The following is a 16,681-nucleotide window of genomic DNA, read 5'->3' as shown; positions in this document are numbered from 1 at the left end:
ACAACTGGATTATCTTATTTCAAGTGAATATCATCTAATTATCTTATTTTAAAAGTAAAGCTACTCATTCTATTGGCAAACTATCTTATTTACCTATTCAAATTAAGAGTAAATACACTTAATTTAAGAAATTTGTACTTATTTCTAGCTCGTTTTCCCAGTGTGCAAATACATGACACCCTTTTTCAATTTGTAATATTAAATATTTTGAAAGTTATCCATTTTAATTCCTCCTCTTCACAGTAATACACTTCTTTGTGTGTGTAGATGTGATACACATCTGAGGATGGTAGCACTACCATGACAATTACCATTTTATTTATGGTTATTCAAGTAAATTTCCCAGGTCTAGTATCATGAACAGCAGCTTACAGTAGATTTCATACTTAAAATCTTTACCTGCTTCTTTTCAAAACTGTCAACCAGTTTTATCTTTAAAAAGACAGAAGCTCAGTTGGGTTTATATTTGGTGAGTCACTCATATATTTAGGATTTTTTTTTCAATGCCTGGGTACATTATCCATTTGCATTGTGAAGCATCGTTCTGTTACTTTAACAGGGTTTGACTAATATAAAATGTAGCTGTATGCACTCCAGAACCCATCCTGCCTGTCATATGCTCAACAAAGAATGATGACCCAGTTCCTCCGACAGAAATATGTGCACGTGCTTTGACTCTGCCTCAGTCGTGTCTGACAGGTGATGTCGAAAGCTTTGGATCATGAGGCATTTCAAGTCATTTCTAAAATCTTCTCTTGCCATCATTCTGGTATTAAGTTATAAAAAAAAAATCTGCTTTGTGAACGATTTTGAAATGCTGCTGAAAATTCTGCTTTTAGGCAATATTGTACATGTGTAAAGTTCCTGTAATAAATCTTTTCGATTTAATTTCCCTTTGCAGATCCCCCTCCACACTTACACCTTTGATAAAATGTGCCACTAATTTAAATTAGTAATATCAGGCGTTTACTTATGAGGAAAATAAATTTGGTTCCAGTTTTTCCCTTTAGTTTCTTCTTCTTTTTTTAAAAAAATTCAGTCGTCAAAAAATATTTGCACCTCTTGTGATTTCTTTAAAATATTCACAACTGAGCATTTTTGTAAGTATCTAGGAAATTGTATTCAGTTATCAGTGACTTCCTTGGGCTAAAATCATCAGATAAAACATAAGCTAATAACTCCTTCAAACTGGAAATACGATAGTACGTGTGATTCAAAAATGAAGATTTGTATTTGATCTTCCTAAAATGGCTGAAAATAACTGATCTCCTAAACTTTCACAGTTTTTATTCATTCACTCAGAGACTCAGGATATAGAGGTCTTGCTTGGTGATGCAGGTACCATGAACTGTCCATGATGAGCAAGCATAAAGCGACAGTGGAGAGGAAAAACTCCCCTTTGGGAAGAAACCTCTGGCAGAACCGGGCTCAACATGGTGGTCTTCTGCCGGACCAGTTGCAATGAGACGAGGGATGGTGACGACTGGGATTAATACACTCTGATGAGGTTGGGGTAGAAGTCATGTCATGGAAGACGACTCAACTACGATGGCGGAGGAGGGGATGGAGGTGGGTGAATTGTCGTCTGAATAAAATCTGACATTGCGTTTGCTGGATAGCGGGCTGAGACGGGGATTTGAAGGTGCTTATGACGTGAAAGCAGGATGCTGATTGGGCTTCGTGGAGGAGTAGTTTGAAGCTGATTGGCTCGCGTCAGAGACGGATCAGCTTCTGATGGATGAGGTAAGCCAGAGTTTCTTCAATTGAACTTCCGCTAGAGCTTCATTTCAATCTGAAAAACTCGCACAGAGAGAAAAGATAATTAGAAGAATTTTATTGATAGAAGTATAGTCTTTGGTGCTCAGGCCTCGGCAGGAACATTCGTGCTGAATTATGCTTTAACATGCATAAGAAGATGAATGTGAATAGGGATGTTCCCCCCAAAAAGCCGAGGTCGAGGCCGGAGAGTCCGTATGCTCGTAAGGCATACACTAGGGACAGAATAAAAGAATGTGTAATGAAATGCTGAGAAGGTTTGCAAACAACTTACCGAGCCAGGTTGTTGTTGAGGATGGCGACCACGGTTGACGCCGAAAACTTACCGATGATGATGATGATGATGATGAATCTTGCGGATGATGCTGCTGCTGCTGATGATGATGATGATGATGATGAATCTTGCGGATGATGATGAATCTTGCGGATGATGATGATGATGATGATGATGAATCTTGCGGATGATGATGATGACGATGACGATGATCAGTGTTGGGAAAGTTCTCTTTCTACGTGAACTAGTTCAAAGTTCAGTTCACACATTTTAAAATGAACTAGTTCAGTTCATAGTTCACAATTCCAAAAAACTAACTAGTTCATAGTTCTTTTTTTTTCATATATTGCTCAATTACACCATAGCCTACTGTAGAACCACAGACGGCAATTATTTTATCAGTTGTAACTCTGAAACTGTGCGTCAGATTTCATCTTCATATCCAGTTTTGAATCCTTATCCAACCAGGGTTTACATTAGCATTGAGGGGACAGCATTTCCCCATTGTTGCTTTAATGCTTTGTTGCTGTCCATTCACTTCACACTAGTAGCAGCTGCAGCTTTCACCCCTACAGTATATTCTCAAAAACATCACGAAACATGTGCTGCTTGAATGGTCTTTTTTATGAGGAATTATTAAAAGAAAAATAGGAAAGTAGTCTTTAAGGTGCAAATGTTTTTTTTTATTTTAATAATTTTTTCCATTTGAAATTCCATTTCAATACATACTAAAAAGGAATCCTGGAAAATTATACCAGGCAGGTTTAACAAACAAGTTACATGGATAGTAAAACCCTCAAGAACAGGGGTCTTCTATGTTTTCCAGACCAAGGACCCCCAAACTGATGGCGAGATGGAGCGGGGACCCCCTAACTATATATATTGTATGAAATTGTGTCCTATAGTCACTCTATTACAGATGGAGTAATGTAAAGAAATTAATTTCTCCCTGGGATTATTAAAGTTTTTCTGATTCTGATTCCTGGTTGTTGTGAAGGAAACGGTGCCCAGCTTGAAAGAGCTCCTGTGTGTCGCTGAATGTGAGCATTGATGACTGAAAGACATCTTCTGCCTCCATTTATCTGTTTACTACAGTGTGTTGATTTCATGTTAATGAGTATTTAAAGACATTTCAATTAGTGGGGGGAAAAAAATGCAGGGGGGGAATATAAAAATATCAACTAACCATGCAGACCCTCATGCAGTACCTCCGTAGACCCCCTAGGGGTCGCGGATCCCCCGTTGAAGACCGCTCAAAAAGATTTTACTAACACAAACTGAGGGACCAGGCTGAGGTAGGAATTTAAGGTTACTGAAGTGCGGATTTTTTTACTGAAAGCCGGCGGGCAAACTTGTTGCCATCATCCTCACCGACCACCTGGTCATAAACCTGTTTTAAGTCGCCTCCATGCTGCTGTGGCTTCCACGCTGCATTTTGTTTTGATGACGCACGCGGCTGTAGGCTACGACGCTGGTAGCTGGTGTTGCCAGATTGGGTGTTTTTCCCGCTACATATTAAGGCCTGTTTACGGTGTGATTTAGCCGGGGTTTCGCCTGGAGGACTCTATAGAAATCTGGCAACCTATTGAACGGAGCTGAACTGAGAGAGCGTGCCGTTCACAGACACCAGAATGAACGAGTTCACAAAAACGTTCATCAGGCAATAATGCAGTACGTTCAGTTCACGTTCGCCCAAAATATGAACGAGTTCATGAACTTTCGTTCAATGAACGCGTTCAGGCACAACACTGATGATGATGACGCCATGATGATGACGATGATGATGATGACAATGATGAAAACCTACCTATGACGATGACGATGATGATGGTGACGATAACCATGATGATGATGATGATGATGATGATGATAATGAATCTTGCGGATGAGTCTGATAATGAATCTTGCGGATGAGTCTGATAATGATCTTGCGGATGATTCTTGCGGATGATAACATATATGAAAGAATGACATGACGAAATACAAGACACGTGACGAGACACAGACAGGGTGCATGTTGATGCATCAGGGAATGCATGGCAGAATGCGTAAAGGACGCATGACGAGACGCAGACCAGACGTGACGTGACACACAAGATAATGCATGTAAATGCCTGACATAAAAGGTGAGATTGCATGGATACGAGCCAGAATGAAGACAGCATGAATATAGAAAGGAGACAGCATGGAAGACTGCATGAAGCAGGGAATAATGTAGAACTGATAAAGAGTGGGAGTAGAAAAATGAGTTAGAGGATGGTCGTGATTAGGTCAGAAAATGATGAGAATGAGTTTGAACCACCACCAGTATTTGTAATAGAGTTACCTAGAGGCAGAGAGAGCGCTGAGCTGTGAGAATTGATGAGAGTTCTGGGCGGATGAATGAGGTGAGGGAAGCCTCAGAAACCCTGCGAGTAGCTGCTGTTGTAGCTGCTCAATCCGGAACGAATGCCCAGAATACCCACTAGAGGGAAAGCCACATGATTCTAAGAGTATCCTGAGGTGATGAGGAACCATGAGTGACGTAAGGTAACCCTCGGGTGAAATGAAAAAGTGCTTAGAATGCCTGAAACATGACACGTTGAGATGATGAAATTGTTAGTCTGCTTGCCAGGTGATGCTTCTGATGAAGGGCATGAGAGACTGGGAGGAGGAGCGACCTTATTAGTGGCTTCAACTACTGCAATGTTATCGCAGTGGGCGGACGCGTTTCCTTCCCAAAAAAGGCCCCACGACGGCAAGCTATGGCTAAGGGTAGACCTCACACAAGCAGATGATTGAGTGTGAATAAAAGAGGCCATGAACCCGCGAACCACCTGTCTTGAAAGAACCCCCAAAAACCTACGGATGGCAGCATCCGTAAAAATTTTGGAGCATGTCAGGAGATAGATAATGTCGTAGAAAAAAAAAAAAGATTTTCCGTTCCAATTTAGAAGGAGTCTGGACCAGAAGGAAGATCCGAACGGCAGCCTTCGTTCAGAGTGACCTGACTGAGGAGGAGGGAACGGAATTAGCCGGATCAAGCAACCGGGAAATGAAAGAGCGACCTTAAGGAATAAGCGCATAGCAAATTTAGATGACCTAGCAGGGAGAGCAATTGGCGTTTAGAAATGACTAATGCGGAATAAGAGACTGATAAATATCACGATTTTTTTTTTTTTTTTTTTACGTTAGATGATGAAGAAGACAGACAATAATCAGAAATAATAATAAGGGGTGGTAATATGATGGTGAATGTGAATAAGTGAGGAGGGGGAGGTCCGTCTGAGCAGACAGCGGCAGGGATAACGTGGCAGTGCGGGGATTTTCCAAGTTTGGAGCGTAAGGACAGCGTCGAAACGGATTGAGTGAGAGAGTCCAGTGGAGCGGAGGGAGGCTGAGAGCTGTTAAACGGCAGAAGGATTAGACGGGGAGCTGCTATGAATCGGGAAGCTGAGAAGGTCCAAGGCTTGCATCGAAACGATGAGAAGGAGCGGGTGTAGCGGTGGCTGCTGCTGGGACAGATCTGGGAGGCCCTCTGCGCTTGGCGAGGGGAGCGGAGGACTTGCATGTCTTTTGCGGCCAGGAATCGGAGCAGATTGAAGAGCGGAAGGCAAGGGAGATGGAGATGAATCACGAGGAGGTAGAAGGGAGGCTAGTTGAGACAGCTGAACAGAGTCTAGGTCGGAGCCTGGCAATATACCCTTGAAGTGTAACGCGGAAGAAGGAGATGTGAGAGCGGCTAAACAGGAGCTTCTCCGAGCAGGGAGAATTGAATTGTCGTCTGAATAAAATCTGACATTGCGTTTGCTGGATAGCGGGCGGAGACGGGGATTTGAAGGTGCTTATGACGTGAAAGCAGGATGCTGATTGGGCTTCGTGGAGGAGTAGTTTGAAGCTGATTGGCTCGCGTCAGAGACGGATCAGCTTCTGATGGATGAGGTAAGCCAGAGTTTCTTCAATTGAACTTCCGCTAGAGCTTCATTTGTAATGCCATCTACAACACGGTGTAACTTTAGCATGGATGGCAAAAATACCTTCATTTGTCTGTGTCTAAAATTAACCCTATCCTGAGACTTTTTAAAAATCTTTAACTTGACAGCACTTTATTATGGAGGGTGCTGTGTCTTCCTGTGGTGTTCCTTAACGTTTGTTATTACTAAATCCATCAATGTCAAAATTGGATTTAGCGGATCATCCAAACTCTAAAGATGACCTTTATCTACAACATCCTTTCTTTCTATTTTATACTGGGAGTTTACATCAAAAACCATTCCATGCAACTTCAGCGTTAACTTGACCTTTTGTTGATGTTAGAGCAGCTGTGATAATGCCCTTAGTTTTCTTTTTTATTTTGTAGAAAAAAAAATGTAAAAATTTTTTTTGACTATGGGAAAAAAATAAATAAATGATAAAATACAAAAGGACTCAAATGCATTTCCACTTGGAGACACTCACAAAGAGACGAGGCAAATAGAGTGTTTATTGACATGAATTAATATAAACATCTTTGGCACTCAGACACCAGCAGAAAACATAGCGCTGAGCATAGCTGATGATGATGATAGTACAGGCAGATTTATGAGAATGGAGGTGCATTCCCACCGTGGTTGTGGATGAAAAAAAAAGAAGGAAAAGAGTTGAATGGAGTAAAAGGTAGACCAGGGCAGAAACTTGACCCCGAAGATGTAGTTTATGAAGGAGAAACTCAGACAGCTGTTTGCTGTTAAGGAGGCTTAGAGAGCAAGAAAAGATTAACAGAGGTAGATTTGGATGATGTGACAGTTAGAATGTACTGATAAGAGTTGGAAGTCTTCAAGATTAAAAATAGGCTCTGTTTGTCACACACGCTGAAAGGAGTACTAATCATTAGGTGTATGCAAACTCCTTCAAGATACCAATCTGATATAATTTGAAAACATTGGCAAAATCAGTGGGTAGGCTGCAAGGGTGTGTTCTGCAACCAGAGAGTTGCTGGTTCAAACACCAATCCTGTATGTTTCAGTCATTGTATCGTTGGGCAAGACAGTTCACCCGCATTGCCCACTAATGATGGTCAGACACCTGCTGGCTGCCTGTGTTTCACTTTTGTCAGTGTGCTCCAGGGTTGCTGTGACTACAATGTTGCTTGCTATTTTCAGTGTGAGTGAATGTATAAATGACTGAATGAAGTGTTTTAATGCTCTTGAGCCTCCTGATTTCAACAGGGGAGGCCAATACAGACGTAAAACACACCAGTCACATCTGCTCGAACAATCACAACGCTGGTGAGAGTAAATCATACAGACAAAATTGCATAATAATAAAGCACACTGATTAAATGCTGGCTTCCTTACTGTACATGTTGCTCTCCATTGTTTACTTTCCTCATTTCTGTCACACTGGTGACATCATCAGTGCTAACCCAGCGTGATGATGTCACCAGTCACGCAGTGGCGAGGGGACAGAGGCCACGCAGTTACCAGCGAGGGGTTAGACTCAGCTTGTTTTGCCAATGTGAAGGAGCCAAATGGGTCGACTCATGTTTGAAAAACTCAGGTTGATGCACTATTTTCAGTGGAAAAGAGACAACATTGACGCTTGGGCGTTACCTGCTGACGTGAGGGGGGTACCCCTCTTGTTTTTTATTGACGTGCAGGGTGCATGACAGGTTGTGGCTGAAACTGTACAGTAGAAACATACCACTAACGCATGCCTTAACCTAACACCTTAACCTTATGTAAAGACGCAACAATAATAATGTTACATATATACTCCTTAAAGGGATAGTACACCCAAAACATGATTAGCCTTCATTTTCTACTCACCCCCATGCTGAACAACACTCTGGAGTACTTTTTTGATATCTCAAATGCATCTGGAGATCTGGGAGGCTTCTTGCTGTCTGCTGACATTCAAATAATGGAGGTCTATGGCGCCCGAGACAGAAAGGTCCATAAAAGTCCACAAAAAACGTGTCAATATTCCTCCATACTGCTCGTCCAATGTATTCCAAGTGTCCTGAGTGGGTAGCATCCATAATTTACTCGAAACGAAGTCATTTAGAATTTTTTTAGAGCATAAACAGTAGTGTATAGGATTTCCTGAAAGCGTGTTCACGAGTCTACGGAAACCACGGCAGACCAAACCAGTGCGCATTCAGCTCGGCAAAGAACTCATGCTCTTCCTCAACACTGAAGTCCTCAGACATTTTTCTTTCGTTGTTTCTTTCTTTGCACAGGTAAACAGCACATTTCTTCTTCTACGCTTGCATTATCGGCAGAGCAGACGCTGAAGGCTTTCATCTGGTTTGGTCTGCCGCGGTTTCCGTAGACTCGTGAACGCGCTTTCAGGAAATCCTATACACTACTGTTTATGCTCTAAAAACATTCTAAATGACTTAGTTTCGAGTAAATTATGGACGCTACCCACTCAGGACACTTGGAATGCATTGGACGAGCAGTATGGAGGAATATTGACACGTTTTTTGTGGACTTTTATGGACCTTTCTGCCTCGGGCACCATAGACCTCCATTATTTGAATGTCAGCAGACATTAAGAAGCCTCCCAGATCTCCAGATGCATTTGAGATATCAAAAAAGTACTCCAGAGTGTTGTTCAGCATGGGGGTGAGTAGAAAATGAAGGCTAATCATGTTTTGGGTGTACTATTCCTTTAAGCTACCAAACTAACTTTTTAGGCTAAATTGTAAAAAGGTTTTTGTCACAGATCTCATGAGTGTCACATGATACAATGTGTGCCACCTGTCATTTACCTGTCAGTATATGATGAGAACCCCCCGCCCGCCCGCCCCATGCATCAGTATGTGACACGCAGCAGGCTTGACTGAGCATCAGTATTTCACAAATCGAGAGTAAGAATGTGTTGGAAAGAAAAGTGTATTATTATAGCACATTTTAGTAGCACTGCAATATAAAGGCACCATATAAGTGAAGTAAGCCTTTTCTTATGTCCCTGTTATGCTGTTTGTTCTCTATTGTTCCTTGACTGTGTATTTAGTTCCTTATACAGGGTTTTATTCGGGGAGTAAAAAGGGTCTGCATAAAAATGGCTGCTAAACTTTCCAGATTATAGTTGAGGAAAAAAAGGCCTTGTACTTCAGAAGTAAGAGCTATTTTGTGTTAGTCTTAGAATCTTAGAATCCCACTAAAATACATTTTGTTTTTCTAATAAACCTGGGAAAAAAAACACAAAAAAAACTAAAAGATTATCATTACATTCCCAAGTATTTTAGTTTGAAATGCTATGCAAGTGCCCATAATGTTAGGGCTGATTGATATCTATATGCTCTTCCTATCAATTCAGTATATCATAAAACTATATGAAAATGGCCTGTTGGGAAAGTATAATAGACTATGGAAAAAAAAAAGTATTGTAACAAATGAGGAGAGCAGATTTTCCCACTGACTCATTTAATTAGATGCTATCCTTCTGAGCACAAAATTCTCCATACCCTAGGATATCTCCCTCTTTCTCACAGCCCCCACAGCCGCCAAGCTGAGGCATAATGCTGAAGCTTTATTCTAACACATTCTACATGTTTCCTGCAGTGACAATCGCACATGTATATCTTAAATAATAGAAAAGAAAAACCCAGCTCGGTTCTTTACCAGACCTTCTGATTACTCAAAGAAAAGATTTGCATATATGAAATAGTTTACATGAATGATTTTACATGGAATTGCTATTATAAATTGATGAGCTATAGCATGTTAGTAGTTTGCAGCTCAGAAACATTAGCCAGACTGCATGCTGCTGTGGGAATTGTGATGTAATTTAAAATTAAAAGATGAATCTGTAAGAAGCATAGAAACATGTGAGGCTTTCACAGTATGGCATGAAATTATTTGAATACAGAGCAGAAAATAGGACATATTTCTGTGCTCTAAATACAATATAAATGCTTTCCAACATTGAATAATAACATGTTGACATTGATTCACCTTGAGAATATAATCCTTTTTATGAGCAAATTACTGAGATTTTTCTCTTAGTAGAGAAACAATTACATTTGTTTTTTAATGATCATTGAAGGTTCGTTTTAACACTTCTCTAGTAGGTGTTGAGTTTGTGGAATCTGGCTGTTTCACAGTCCATTCACATCATTTGCATTCTCACAAAACCATTCACTGACTGTCTCTGCCCTATTGAACAGGTTATTATCACGCTGGAACGGATCATTATCATCAGGATGAAAATATTTTTTTCATTAGATTGTATTGATTTCAGAAAATATAGCAAACTCCAGACTTTATGGGTGAATTGTTTAGGTTTTCCCTTAAGCTGTCAAGCATTGTAGCTCTGTTTATTTTTTAGCTTTGTATCTGCATTTTCAGTGTTTCCTTCAAAATATTTTACTTTACTTGAACTTCTTTCTTAAATACAGCACAATAAAACAGTCTCTGTAATTACATAAAAAGTAAATCATATAAGGAAAAACCTTGCTTTACAGGTTTGATTGTATTGTGGTTTATTGTAAATTTCATGAAAGTACATAATTAATTTGTGTAACAGTTGGACCCTGAATACAGATGGACCCAGTATTCAGGGAAAGACAGTCAGTAGGAAAGTTCACAATGTTTATTAACAGAAAAACATAAACAGACGCAGAGCTGTGGATTGCAGTGGCTGCAGGGGGGGAGGGGCACCACCCAATTACTGACACTCTGGAGGGAGAAAAACAGGTAAGTGACCATGATAATCTGACACAAGATGATTATCATTGTGAGTCATTAACCTGGTTTGACAGTTAAGTCCATCCTCTCAATCAAAGGCAGGATCAGCCGATGCAATGCCAGCGAGATGCGGCGCTGAGCCGTCGAGCACATACCGATGCAGCCGCCCCAATGAGCAGCCAGGAATCAGCTCCCGGTCAGATTCCTGGTGATACAGATCAGAAAGGACAGTTTAGGAATCCAGGAGTCCGCAGTCTGCTCAGGGGGTCCGATCCACACAGGAACGGACAGATCCAGGGTTCCACAGAGCGTGAAGGCAGGTTCAGAGTTCCATGTGTCGAGCAACGAGCTCGGACAGAGACGCACAGTTCCAGACAGACAGAATCCAGAAAGAGTCCAAAGATGGTTCAGGCAAATAGATCAGTAGGGAAATGCTGAAACACTCACCACTGACTAGTGAATAAACTTGCCTGTAGACACTGGCGGGGAGGGGACATGAACATTGAGCTAACGAAACATAGCAGGAAACAAACAATAATCTGACCCCGATAGCTGGGCTGAACCTAATATATAGCAGAGGGAGCAGGTGAATAAGATGAATGATAATTAGAAAGCGATGCGGGAACCGCAGGTGAATGAATTGAATAATCAAGGTCAGCTATCAGGGCAGATCATGACAGAGCCCCCCACTCAAGGGTGGATACCAGACACCCAAACGGGCCAAAACACCTTGGAACACCTCCCCAAATTTACCAGATTTACTTTTTACGAAACACTGAAAAATCTAAACCAGGTTCATCCATTGTAATAGTTAAATGCCACCTTAAATGGTCAATAACATAACATGACATTCAAATAAAACAAATTCAAGATAACTCAATTATGCTACTGCAGAATTACAAAATACAAAGAATTTAAGGGATAAGAATAAAATTGTAATCCTCTGCTTAGTAATGCCTTTTACAATAAAGCTGCGGGTCAATCTGGATGTTCTGATCTAGGTAGGACCTTTCCTTCTAGATGTACACAGGTTAAAACACTGTATGAAATAAAAAAAAAAAAAAAAAGTTTTAAGGAAATAAATACATATATTTTGCCAAAATAAGTGGGTTTAAATTCACTTGATCTGGATTTAAAATGATCGGAATTAACATTTGTTCAGTACCCATGAGGTAAGCGTCTTATCCTTCTCAGAGGCTTCTTACAGATCTAAAAATGAATGCATCGTGTTCAATTATCTTTTACTGTATTGATGACAGTCAGATTTACCTATTGCAGTCGGCCCGGTTAATACATACTGAAAAGCTTAGTATGCTGTTGACATGAGAGCTCCAACAGTTGATCTTCTTAGGTTCAGCAAAGCACTGAACTCTCCCTGGGATCTATGAAATAAATCCTATAAATGAAATATTCACTCGGGAGACTGTTGGGTTTCGAGTTTATGAGGGAGTCAGTAATCCTATAATGTCTGGATTTGCTTTTCTTTACGAGAATCAGTATTGTGTTAGATCTTCCTAGCTTGTGAGCCTGTCAGACAGGGCAAAATAATTGACAAACCAGACCTGATAACTGTTTTAAAGAAATCAATGACAAACTAGTTTTCTTATGATTGTGTTTCTCCTTTATCCTTACCCTGCCAGATAATGTGCACCATGTAGTGCCTTAGAAAATTACATCAATTTTAGGCAAATGTTGTAAATGTAATCTTAGTTCCTTTCATATCTCTATGGAAATGTTCTATATAATCTCCTCCATGCATTGCAAAATCCACGCATCACTCTATTTTGCTTCTTTGTGCAATATTCAGTCACCACACCCTCAACAATCCCCAGCAGATTTTGGACAGAAACCAGCACATCCTCTGACACAGAACAAGGTCAAAGTGGATTTAAGAGCATCAGCATGCCTTCAAGACACAAGGTAGACAAAACTCCTCTCTGCAGCAGGGCTTCATGTCACTTGTTTACATTTCAAAGCACACAGTTTTCAGTGTGTTGACAGCGCACATACTAAAGCTGGCACGGTCAACATAGATGTTGACTGTAGATTTGTTTGAATAGAAAGTTATGATTGTGTAACCAGCTTTCATGGCATATTTGCCCACCAGCAGTATGTTGCTCACCCAGCAAGACCACTTTGATTCAAATCTGCACACACTGCAAACAATGAGATGCAGTCAGATACATTTTTATGGGGATAATAAAATGGTGTGATGTAAGTCCCTGTCTCCATGCAGCGCAGATTGATGCAGTTCAACGACTTGATGGAAAAGTGAAAAGAAAATACAACACTGTAGCTCTTCAGTTAGATTTAAGATGTTTTATTTCTACTACAGACACTTGAAAGTATGTAAAGTTTCTACAGTGTGTATCCTTCTGCTGTATTTTCATTGCTTTGTATTCTGGAAACCAAATCCTGCCCTAATGCTTTCCTTTTTCATCACCAGCAGCAATTATTAGATGTTAAACACAAATCTCCAAATCATTCCATCTTTTACAGCATTTAGGGAATTATTACACTGGGAATTTGTTTTTTATGTACTTTCAGTTGAGCTGTTTAATCAGCATAGCCATGTGGGCTTCATGGTAATGTGGCAACGAAGCAAGAATAATAATGGGGTTTTCTTATTTATCATTAATACAAAACAGATTGGTAAACATTTCCTAAAAAAATAAAACACTCTGTGAAGCTGTGTTGATCATAAAAGCATTTTTTTATTATAATTTTGATCTAACATGTTGCTATGACCGTCTAAAGTAACAATTTATGAATAGTACTCAAAGCTCAAAACAGATCATGTTTGAAGATTTACTTTGTTTCTGTGTGATTCTATGTATGCCTGTGGAAGCAGTTACTGTACTATCATCTGATGAAAAGTGAAAAAAAAAAAACCTTATGGCAAAAATCTAATTTTTTTAACCTTTACTAAGTTGGCTGCTGACAATAAACACTGAAGACGATCTGAGTTTTTTTGGCTCGTTTTGTGTGTGTGTGTTTTTTTTTTTTTATTTTGCATACTTGTGTTTTATTTGTATTTGCTAACTTACAAGAATGTTTGATGTTTGACGCCTCAGGCTCCCACCAACAGTTTGCACAAAAAAGTTACATAAAAGAATAAACGCTAAATAAATAATGAATCTGTTATTGAGAGAATTAATAATTTTCAACCTCAATAACCTATTAAAAACACGGCTCCTGAATATTCAAAACCTTTTATCATATCCTTTATCTAAAAGCGATTGTGGGGAGTTTTAACTTTGAAACCTTCCACGTCTATTAGTCGTTGCTTACTGTGATTGTGGACGGCACTCTGTTAACCCGGCGCTTAATGTGTCCTTGGGCTCTTGCTCTTGGCAGTTGATTTGAGGTGTGAGTTATGACTGCAGCTGAAGCTTTATTACATGGCCAGAGAAATAATGACAATGGCCGGCCAAAACTCTTAATCCTGCATATACTGTATAGGCTGCCAGTTTGGAGGCCCCTCACAGGAGCCGCTGCTGGGGGTCAGAAGATCTGTCTTGTCACAATTTTCTGTAAACAAATGATTAATTATGACTGACTGCAAGTTAGAGTTATAAGGTAATTAAAGCATCTAGTTGTTGTGAGAAATGTATGCATATTGTAGACATGCATAGCATGCATAATCACAGATTAGTGACCTGATAAGCCATTGTGTTTGCTCTATCGTCTACAGCGTAACATTTTCATCAGAGTGGTGGAGCATGATTGAGATAAAGGGGGAAACAGAGAAAATTAAACAGAATGAATGAGCAGACTATAAATGAATATGGCTTCATAAAGATTTCATCTGTATTTTATGTTTGACTTTGATGGCCCCTTTGGCCTCATCTGAATAGCTGATAATGATGGTGAAATTTATGGGGTCTACTGTGTAGTTTAGGGACGTCCTCTCTGGGTAGTAAATTACACGTTACACGGTGGTTACACAAATATGCCCTGTGAATCTCTCAGTGGTGAACTGTGAAAGACAGTGGCAGTGTTTTGTTAGCTCTGCCGCAACAAGAACCAGTTCTAAGTTATTTCATCAAGGTTATAACAAATTCATTGTTTATTATTCACTCTGTAAAATGTTTTGAACTTTGTGACTTTTAATTTCATTTGTACCGGGTTTTTTTACAATCAGGCCAGAATAAATTGAATATGCCATTGTGTAGATTTTCTGATTTTCTTTAGTATTTTGATTTCATATTACTACTGTGTCAAAAATATCAAAATACGAAATCAAAAATAGGATTTACCATGAGGACTGTTAGGTTTACTCAATGATGATTATAAAATTAATGTCTGTGTGTGCTTATAAAACATTTGAGCAAGTAGATGCTTCACTTTGTCTTGTGATTCAGTCAGGAGACCACCCTGCCTTGTGATTCTGGCGGAAGCACCCTGTTTTACGAACTGATCAATTGTTCTGTCAGAACAATACTGTTTTGTAACCATGTGTTATGTTCTGTTAATAAAGCGCTCTGCAGAGGAGGTCCTGGGGAGACAGAGTGTTTAAATCTTGGGTGCAGCACTGTCCTCCTGCAGGAAGCTGTTTGAAAATCTCCTTCCTGTGTAGACTCAAGTTCTTCTTTCACAAACCTACATTTCTGAACCCAACAAGGACAAATCAGGCAACCACCTGGGTCCCCCCAACTAGCAAGGGGCCCCCGCAAGTGAGAGGCCCTGCTGGTTGCCCACACCTCTAACAGTGCCCCTGGGATACTTATGCATGTTTGAAATTAAATAATTGTGACTTAGTTTAAAAATAACTACAACAAATCATGACATAATTTACCATTAACATCTTCTCCCCCCTTACCGTATACAAGAATAGGCAGATCCTTCCATAGAGGTAGTGTGTTCATGGATGCAGTGGGAGGAATCAGAAAAGACAAAGATCAAGAGCAATAAAAGTAGAACTAAAAAGTGAGAAAAAAACAAATATCAGAATTTGTGTGATACTAGTTTGTTTGAAAACCCACAGGTTTTCTGAACAGCCCCAGATCTCATAAATGAAGACTGATAGCCATCTGTTTGAAAAGATACATCAAGCCCTTAATGCTTCAGAAATAAATATTTTTATTTAAAACCAATTAAATTTGTTTTTATTATTTGTCATATTTTCGCCACCCAATTCATAATACCATGAAAACGACTGGCAAAAAAAAGAAGACAGAAAAAATGGTATTTGCTCAGAGACTGCAAAATAGTTTATAAGTCCAGCAATATATACCTTGAATGAGACAGTTATAGCCATTTATCTAGTAACCCAACATGACATGAGGTTGAGGTTTACTCTACGCACCTGTAACATATAAAGGTAATATCAGATAAGAAACACACAAAATAGAGCTGCAATCACAAGATCTGAGTTCAGCTCTGAGAGAAGGTTGAATGTATGCTTAATAAGACTCCACGCAGTATTAAATTGCAAGATTGTGTAATATGTGCAAAGATGAAAATATTTAAAAATTTACAATTGTACATAATAAGGTCAGACAGTCAGTTCTATTCTGGGTGGTTTGCAGTCTCCAGTTCATATAGCCCCACATGGCTATTTAATTGTCCCAAAAGTTTGGTTGTGAGAAGTAATCAATGATTATTGCAATGTCGTTATATGGATGAGTGTGGGTTGGGGGAAGCAAGCTGCAGCGTCTCCTACCGCACTGATGGAAGATGCAGTTGGCTTCTTTCCGGCTAAGGCATAACGCCTACTTATAGCTCGCCACCTAATCAATGGGAAAATAGGAACCTGGCCTGTATAAACATGACCATCATGAGGTTATCATGAGGATCAGGACCATCACCTGAGCTGGGGTTATCTAATTATAATGAAAAACAGTAGGGTCCCTCTCAGGGACTTTCTAGCTGCATGTGGATCAACCCATAAAAAAATATCTGGCTTAGTTAAGGGAAAATCAAACCATTTGTTCTTAAACACATGAAAAGGCCTTATAAATTATTAAATTGCTAC

This window comes from Cyprinodon tularosa, unplaced genomic scaffold, assembly GCF_016077235.1.
Source record: "Cyprinodon tularosa strain WSP-4 unplaced genomic scaffold, ASM1607723v1 ctg20, whole genome shotgun sequence".
Classification (NCBI taxonomy): Eukaryota; Metazoa; Chordata; class Actinopteri; order Cyprinodontiformes; family Cyprinodontidae; genus Cyprinodon; species Cyprinodon tularosa.
The sequence above is the reverse complement of the archived record's forward strand: the minus strand, read 5'-3'. Positions refer to the sequence as shown.